At 52.6% G+C, this 9,424-nt stretch overlaps 1 protein-coding gene across 4 annotated transcripts in view; it reads right to left on the bottom strand.

Moving 5' to 3' along the window:
* BID (BH3 interacting domain death agonist) overlaps positions 1 to 9,163 on the bottom strand; it is a 79,198-nt gene extending 70,035 nt beyond the window's left edge. The window contains exon 1 of one of the 4 annotated variants that reach the window (XM_037848026.1): positions 9,038 to 9,163. The gene's annotated coding sequence lies outside the window, so the exon portion shown is untranslated. The other 3 variants (XM_037848025.1, XM_037848027.1, XM_037848023.1) reach the window with 3 other exon arrangements.
* Positions 9,164 to 9,424: the final 261 nt, after the last annotated feature.

Raw genomic sequence — 9,424 nt, forward strand, 5'->3', positions numbered from 1 at the left:
CTGCTAAAACAAAAAAAACATTGCTAAAATTTTGGAATATTCCATGGCTCCTTTTCAGACTTGGGTATTTATAAAACCATGGCAATAAAATTCACATTCCAAGTTTTGTGTTTCATTATGTTTTTTATATTCTAGAACATACTGATAAGTTACTTTAAGATAAAGTATGGTCCAGGAAATTTAGGGTCTTTGAGGTCAACAATAGTACATAATGACACTAACATTATTTTCCTTTTCCATTCTCATTTTCTTAGGAGGGTACAGTAGAGTTTTCCAAAGGCTACATAATACAGATTTCTGAGAAATCTGAGAATCAAGAAATCTTCTACTGGGTCAGACATTTAAGAGATTTTTTTAAAATGTGAAATGCCATTTTCTCCCTTAACATGCTTTGTTTTATGAAATATATTTTTCAAAAAAATTATTTACATTCATAAGCAATGGGCATTGCTGCTCTTTTTAAATGAATTGACAAATATCCTTAAAATTTCTCAGTTTTAATTTCTAATATGATAAATATTAATAGATATGACACTTAATCCAAAGCTTTCTGGGGTCCAAAAGGGTCTGGAGACCCAAAAGTTTGAGAAGAGATGTTTTAGGGGAAAAAATACCATTTTCCTCGAAAAATAAAAGCATATAGCATATACACATCCCGTTTCTACGTGTCAACCACATTGATTATAACTTTTAACCAAAGTAACTGACCTCTATTTCACAGAAAGTAGAGTGCATAACTGACGGCTGTCTGTCATACACATGCATTTTAGTAGACAAGTCCAGCTCCATGAGCAGATACACTATGACATTCTACAGCCACACGGGTTCCTTTTACACCTTCTCCATGTAGCAAAAATGAGTGCATTCATTAGCATCACCAAGAGCTATAGCCTCTTTATGGCATATTAAAAAAAAACTTAAAATTTTATCTAGTCATCAGTGTTTAAGTATTCTGTTTTACTTAGTAATTATCTAGGTATACAGTGATTGCCTGTTAGCTCAATTAATATTAGCCCAAGGTTTCAAGTTACCTAAGCTTTATCTTGGAAATTATCTCCAACCTGACATACTACAAATAACAATTACAACACAATTAAGAAAAGTATCAGAATAGTGATTCAATTTAGTTTTCAGATAAAAACAGATTTACATTTTTCATACTCTTAAAATGTTACATAAGGAGCCTCACCTGATCAAAATGGCAGAGTCAGAAGCTTTGAACAACCAGCAACAACTAGCAGAAATACCTTTCTCAAAAGTACAGAAAACAGTTAAAGGAGCAGAAACAGAGCAAGCACCAACCCAAGAAAAAGGCTACTTAAAAGCTGCAGGATCTGGGGGTGCCCTGGCAGCCCCCTCCCCCGTCCCTCACCGGCTTGGGGCTCCCAGTGTGGATCCCTGGGCCCCTCGTGCACATACTGGGATCCTGGGAGCATGTCTGTCTGGCCCAGTCTGTCTGGTGGTGGCCTGAGGGACTCAGCGTCCCAGAACTTGCCCTGCAGCTCACTGAGCCCTCTAACCCTTGGGTAGCAGTCAATTCATGTAGGACATACACTGCAGTGCCTGGGACCTGAAGGAAACATATTCCTAAGAAGAAGGGACATTTGTAAGAGTGTGAATGAGGGGATTCCTCGGGCCAGGTACTCATGACCAAGACAAGAAGATGCACAGAAAGGGTCAGGGAGGCCCCTAGGCTTTGGCCTGGAGCTGTTCTCTAAACTCATTGTAGGGATAAGCCCTGTAGGCAGCACTTGCACAGCTCAATTTGCAAAAATGGGAAAAGGTGTTTTCTTTTCCTTTCTTTTCTTTCTTTTTTTTTTTTTTTTTGCTAGCTCCCAGCCAAAAAAAAAGTGATAGCCCAGGCTAAGGAGAAGATTAAAGAATTATTAGAAACCATCGAGGGGGAGGAACAGACCTGGGGCACAGCAGGCAAAAACTTTTTTAAAATAGTTCTAAATACTAAATATGCTCAAAGAAGTAAAGGAAATCATGGACAAAGAACTAAAGGAAATCAGAAAAATGACAGATGAACACAAACAAAATGGCAATAGAGAGATGGAAATTATGAAAAGGAACCAAACCAAAATGATACATCCAGAGAGAAAACGTGGATCTCCAGGGTCCCTGCCAGTTCTAATACCCACTTTTCATAAATACAAAACCAGTAGTCCAGAGTTGCTAGAAGACAGCCCTCCCTTGGTCACTCGGACTCAACTGAGTCCCTCAGACACCCCAGGAAGACCACGCAGGCTTCCTAATCCACTTACTCTTCCTCTGGGTTTCCACAGGAGCTTTTGGACAACCAAGCAGGGTGGAAGTGGGGGATTCCCACTCTCACCCAAGAGCACACACAAAGCCATTCCACTGCAGTCCATTCTCTCAGCCTATCTGGAATTCCTCAAGGAAGGCCAATGCTGGAGTTCTGGACTTTGCCCAGTCTTCTTCTTTGTTCCTAGGCTGAGTCTGAGCGTCCAGCCTCTGAACCTTCTCCACAGACACTGGGGGAAATTCCCCAGAAATTCAAGTGTGCCCTGTGACTTCTCTTTTCCTCTCCCCTTTGATTTCAAGGGCACAAGGAACCACTGATCTACCCCAGTGGTTCTCAATTCTGGCTACACACTGGAATCAATGGGGAAGCTTTAAAAAGAAAGTAACAAGTGCTGACCAAGATGTGGTAAAATTGGAATCCTCGTGCATTGCAGGTGGGAATGTAAAATGGTGCGGCCGATGCGAAGACAGTTTGGCAATTCCTCAAAAAGGTAAACACAGAACCATCATAGGACCCCATTATTCCATTCCCAGGTATTCTTCCAAGAGAATTGGAAACATGTCCACACAAAAACCTGGACATGAATGGTCTTAGCAGCATTATTCATACTTGCCCCAAGGTTGGAAAAAAATGTGGGGAATCCATTCAACGGAGTATGTTTTGGGCATAAAGAGGAATGAAGTGCTGACATGCTACACATGGAAGAACCTTGCAGACATCATGCAAATGAAAGAAGCCATCACAAACCAGCACATATCGTATGATGCCATTTATAGGAAACATCCATAATAGCAAGTCGACAGAGACGGAAAGCAGATCACTGGTTGCCACGGACAGGGAGCAACCAGCAATGTGTACAGGGTTTCTTTTGGGATGTTGAAAGGTTCTAAAATTAGACTGTGGTGATGACTGCACAACTCTCAGAATATGCTAAAAACCACTGAACGGTATACTTTAAATAGATGGATTTTATATGTGAAATGTATCTCATGAAAGCAGTAAAATAAATAAATAAAACGAGAACAAGGCAGCCTGCAGGGTTGGGGGGCTGTACAAAGAGGTCAGACCACCCCTCGGGGAGGCCGCGGCTCCACCTGGGTCCTCGGCCATCGGGGATGAGAAAGGCCTGCAGGACCCGCTGCCCTGCTTCCCCTCACCTGCCCGGGCCCTGGATCCTGGGCAAAATGTGGACACCAGGTGGGTCCAGGTGGGTTAGAAGGGAGGGAGACAGGCGTCCCTGAGGCCACCCCAGAATTCCCAGTCGAGCCTTTACCTGTCCCGCCACTCTCCCCTGCACACTCCACAAATACCCTCCTTTTAGAGCTCAGTCAAAAGAGGACCCGGGGTCATCAGCAGGGGTGATAGGGGTGCTGTGATGGGTAAAGCTGGCCTCCACCTCCCCGGGCCCTCGTAGAAATAGCCTGTCTCCTCTGCTATGAGATCTGGGGAGAGCAGAGCAGGCCTGGCATGAGAAGAGACGGGCAGGGCACTGAGGTCTCGCTGCAGGGCAGCACGGCCATCAGCATGGCCAGGGACTTGGAGACACCCAGGTAAAAAGGCTTTCAGGGAGCCTGTGGACACCTGGGAGCCAGGTGGTCTGACGGCCGGCAGGGAGTGGCCTGACTCACAGCCCCACACCCTGCCCTTCCCAGGAGAGGAGGAGGCAGAGCCCGATGGGAAGTTCCTGGAAAAGCTCCAGTGAAGGTCAGTGGTCCTCAACTGGAGCAGGATCTGCGTGGACTCCAGGGTCCCAGACTGCTGCCCGAGCTCCTCGGTCCCTCCTCACCACCCCCCACCACACTCAGAGGCAGCTAGGCCTGGCCGAGCAAGAAGGCGAGGTGACCCCTACTGCGGTGACCTCCCCTATTCAGGAGTCAGCACCCAAAGCTCAGGGTCCCCAATCAGCTGCAGAGCAGCCTCCTCCTTCCAGTTTCCAAGGAGGCGCCTGCCTGGGCTGAGGGCCTCTCCCCAGCAGACTCGGACCCGATGTGACTTCCCAGATGGCAACTCAGCTGTTCACAAAGCGCTCGCTGGCTAAGGCAGGAGGGGCTGCTGCGGCGTGAGGCTTGGCCCAGCTGGCCTTAAGACCCCAAACCTCAGAGCCTCATCTTTTTTAACCTTCACAGGACAGTTGCAAAAATAATACAAAACCTATACAGAGAACTCCAGCATATCCCGCCTCCCCTCCAGATACCCAGATCCACCAATTTCCATATTGTGCAGGGTGGGGTTTCAGGATCACAGGCCCAGGGGGCCTCAGCCCTGGGTCTCCCTGAACCTGTGACTCCCGCCACACTCAAGGGCCCAGGTGCCTTCAGGCTCCGGCCCCTTCCACCCCCAGCTGCTTTCCACCCCACTCAACACCCAGAGTCCTGCCATGTGCTGGCACTGTCCCCACCCCCTAACTGAACCCTGGCCCCCCAGCTCTGACCTCAGCTGATGTTCCCTGGAGAGACAGATCTAAACCCCAGGGAAGCTGAGCCCCTAAGTCTTCCTAGCCTGGGGGGGAACCCCTAAAGGTAGATGCTCACACCTGGCTTTGCACCTGCCTGGCGTCACTTTCCCCATCTGGAAAAAGTGAGACTCCATACCCTGTGGGGCTTGTGTGGGGATCGAATGAAGGAACAGGGAATGAGTGGCTTCGCGGAGGAGGAGGGAGAGCCATGCGGGACCCAGGGCTGCGGAGAGGACTGCCCCGCACAGGATCATATTCACGAGAAGCCCCCCACCTTCAAGTTTCCCACGGCGGCCCCTAGAGGGTGACGCTGGGCAAGTTCACTGAATGTGCATGGGAATTAAAACAAGACCAAATATGGATGCAGAGACGCCCCTAACAGAAATACAGCAACAGTATCTCCCGCCCCAGGTAAAGACTCAACCCCGGGGGAGCAGGGGGAGATTTGGCGAGTTGCAACACCCTGTCCCTTCCCAACGCACACGCACACGCGTGCATCTGGATCTCTGCGGCCAGGCAGACCCCCGGGCCACCGCGCTCCCTTTCCTTCCCCCGCAGAAAGAGGGTTTGTTTGACCAACGAAGAGGATACCCAAGTCCTAGGTAGGAGCTTGTTAACTGCAGGCTGGGGAGCCAGGCAGGCAGGAAGCTGGCGTTCGGCATCCAGAAGACAGGAGGCAACGCCCACGTGGTGGCAACCCCGCCCCAAGGGCGGGGCTTCTCCGGCCGGGGTCAATTTCTTCCCAGTTACTCCACGTGCCTGCGAGTAACTTAAAAACAAACCACTTCCTAGCATGCACAGATACAAGGCTGCTGAGCATAGATGAGGACCTGTGCTTTGGAGAGTTTAAAATAGAACTTTACCTTATTTTGAAACATCCTATAGCTACAGGGATTGCATGAGTTTAGTACCTTTTGTATTATTTTAAAATATTAGACTGTATTTATCTACACAGAATGGCATTAGAGTAAGGGATAAGAGCATGGACTCAAATTCAGCTCTGCCTCTTACTTCTTACTGTGATATTGGGCAAGTCATTTACCCTCTGTGTGTCTAAGTTTCCTCCCCTGGAAAATGAGAGTAATAATAGTAGATATCTCATTGGGTTCATATGAAGATTAAAAGAGTTAATATAGGCAAAGCACTGAAATTGCACCTGACCCATAGTAAGGCATTCATTAGCATTTGTGATGATAAAATAAATGAAATAAAACAAGCATACAAACAAATACATTAAAAAAAAAAAAAAAAAACACTTTCTCTTTTTCTCAGTTGGTGGCTTCCCCTACAGAAAAGGGCCCTGGACATAAACATCCAAAGCCAAACAAGAATTGGACTTGCGAGACAGCAGCACCTCCAAAAACGGTGGCGTGTGGGTCACACAGAGGGTCGAGTTGCCTTTCACCTGAAATTTCCCCAGACTGACCAAGCCAGGCAGGTGGGGGAGGGGTCAGGGGACTGAGGAGTGGGGGTGGCTGGTGGGGACCGTCCTTGAGGAGAAAACCCCACTGTGAGGGACCTTGGCACTGCCCCAGAAGCCGCACCCCCTCCAGTGGGCACTGCTGGCCCAGCTGCCCGACAAGGGAGGGGGTCCACCAGCGCCTCTCTGTTCCTCCCCCTCGTGGTTTAACAGGGTCCCGGGTGCAGAGGTGGGTGGGCTGAACCTGGGAACAGGAGCAGTGAGAGGTCTGACTCCCTTGACTGTGACCTCGGGCAAATTACTTAACCTCTCCGTGCCCCGGTTTCCCCATTTGACAAATGGGGTGATAATCTAGTCTATCTAACTACTGTGATGTCTAAACAAGCTATTTAACATAGGTAACGCTCTGTGTGTGAGTGCCCAGTTCAGGAGCTCTGCAGGCCTTGATTAGCTGTCTTTTTCAGACCCATCAGTGGCTTTGGGCAGGGATGTGTGGTGGCCAAGGTGCCTGGGGAGGGGCAGACGCACCAGCAGGCCTTGCGGTGCTGCGGGCCTGCACCAGCCTCTGCAGTAACAGCTTGGCAAATGGTGACCAGGAGGGCAGCCACAGCAGGTACTTCCTGTGGCCACAGCTCGAGAGAGTGGCCCTTCCTCCACCTCACAGAACCACTGGAATCATCCGTCTTGGCCCTTCTGCAGGGCCAAGACTCCCACCCTGGAAGGCTCCGTCATCAAATATCCACACTGCTCCATCTGCCCTCCTCCTCCCTTCTGAGTCTGGAGGCTCGGCCCTGCTGGCGGCTCCTGGGCAGGCCATTCTCGGTACCAGCCAAGGCTGTGAGCTTTCCCGTGCAGCCACCAAGGCCTCCATGCAGGGCACACCTCCCCAGCATTCCCTGCACCTGCTGAGTCCTTTATGCCTCCACCCTGAATGCCCTTTTCCACCTTCTTCATCTGGCAAGCAACTACTCATCCTTCAGAGTCCACTCCAGACAGCCCGGATAGCCTCAGCATCTCTGCCAGCCCCAAGTCCACCTCCCCAGACAGAATTCACAGCAACCCACCCCAGGTTCCCGCAGCTCTTTGCACAAAACTCCATCAAGGCCCATAACCCAATCCATCAGCCGCTGGTCTCATATCTCCATTCCCCATAAGAGGGCACCCCGCCCCTGGGGACCCCCTGGAGCCCGGCCCAGCACAGGTACCAGGATACCCAAAGGAGCCACAAGATGCCTGCTTTAAACCCTCACTGTGAAGTGCTGCACAAGCCTTCTTCCCTAAAGGGGACAGAAGAGTTTGCGAAAATACACACTCCCTGGAACGCTACCTACCAAACTTCTGAAAAGGGGGGATTCCCCCTTCCACTTTCCTCCTGGTTCTGAGATCAGATACTTTTCCAGACACAGTTATCATCACCGATTCCTGGTGGACCCCCAGGGCCCTGACTCAGGCCAACCTCATCTCAGAGTCTGCCAGGCACCCCATCTGGGTGGAGATGGAACGTGGAAAACCCACATCTTCTCACACAGCTTCCTTCAGCTCCTTTCTATATAGAGATGCCAGACAGTGTGCCACTGAGCATGAGTCTTGAGCCAGCAGATAAGACTTCCAGGAAGGGCAAGCAAGGTCTGATGGGGGCGGGGGAATTCTGGGATGAATTGGGGGGTGAGGTGCTGGTGCTGGGTCCCCATCAGGCTCCATCTCTTCATTCCCCTCCCCAGGAGGGCTGGATTAGGGCCAATCCAATTCCAGCAGCACTCCCCCCCCAACCCAAACCCAACCCAACAGATGCGGTAATCATGTTCCTTACACACACACACCCACTTGGCACCACCACCGCCGTCCCACCACAACCCAACCCATGGGCACATTCATATTTGTTGAATGAACGAATAAATGAGGCCCTGCCGGCCAGCCTCTTGAGGATTGCAGACTTCGGGGATCTCCCAGGATCTCCATGGTCATTAAACTATTCAGCAAACTGCTGAATATTTGCCCACAATTCCCAACCGCTCTAAGACAGGCATCGAAGAGGTCTGGCAGGCCCTTCGACCACATTTGTTAACCATCAGCCCTCAAAAGCCAGACGAACACCAAGGAGTCCGCAGGTGTGTTCAGGTGCCAGGGAAAGTGCCCTGGGTCGACCGGAGCCCAAGGCAGAGGCGGTGTGGGATCTTTAGCCCGTCCCTTCCCGTAGGCTTCTCATCCCGGTGGTTTAGCCCCGCAAACCCCAGGCTACCTGCGAACCGTCCCCGACCCGCGGGTAGACGCGTCCCTCCTGCGCTCCCCGCACACCTGCCCGCGAGGAGCCGAGCGGGGCGTCCACCCTCCACCTCGGCCCCGCAAGCCGCCGGCACACCCGAGGTTCACGTGCAGCGGGCAACAAAGGCTTCTCCCACCTCTCCAAAGGGAGCAAGGCGCCGGCCACAGCACAGAAGAGCCGCGCGCGGACTCCCTCCTCTTCCGGCCCCCTTGTCCCCGTGCCCGCGGGCTCCAGGTGCGGGGGAGGATCCCGTGCAGCGTCTGGGCCGCGGGGACCCAGCTCTCCTCCTCGCCCCAAGGGCGGGGGACTCAGGCGGACGGGAGGCAGGGAAAAGAGCGGCCCCGAGAAGCCTCCAACTCTAGCCGCGAGGCCCGCGGGGCGCACTGAGCGGAGGTGGCACCAGGCGGCCCGCGCCTCCCCTCCCGTCCTCTAGCCTCCTACCCCACGGCGCTGGCGGGCTGGGGCCGGGCCAGGGAGGGCTGCGCCGGCGGCGGCGCGGGCAGAGCCCAATGCCCGGTGCCCGGGTACCGGGGGGTCCTGAACTTGAGTTGGGCGCAGCCCAGGAAGAGAACGCGGGAGCGCAGGGACCCGGACGCACGGCCCACGGGAGACGGAGGCGCGCGCACTCACCGGCCGCGGTGGGGGGTGCGGGGCGCCGGGCCAGCCGGGGTGAAGGCAAAGTCCCCGAGGCGCGCGGAGAAGGCAGAGTACGCAGCCGCTGCTCCGCCAACTTCCTCTCTCGGCCCGCACACCCCCGGCCCGCCTCTCTTTAGCCCGCCACCGCCGGGCCCCGCCCCCGGCCCGCCCCGGCCCGCGCGTTAAAGACGCAGGGTGACAATAGGCGTTGGGGGGTGGGTAGAGGGGGGGATCGCGAGGCGCGAGCGGGAGTCCGGCGCCCGCGCCAAAGGCTGGAGGAGGGCCCCTGATTCTGGCCCAGAAGATAAGACGACAATCGAGTAAAAATGACGACTTTATTCAACAACATGCCGGAATTCACACCTTCACCAGATTGCTGTG

This window comes from Choloepus didactylus, chromosome 8 (genome assembly GCF_015220235.1).
Source record: "Choloepus didactylus isolate mChoDid1 chromosome 8, mChoDid1.pri, whole genome shotgun sequence".
Lineage (NCBI taxonomy): Eukaryota > Metazoa > Chordata > Mammalia > Pilosa > Megalonychidae > Choloepus > Choloepus didactylus.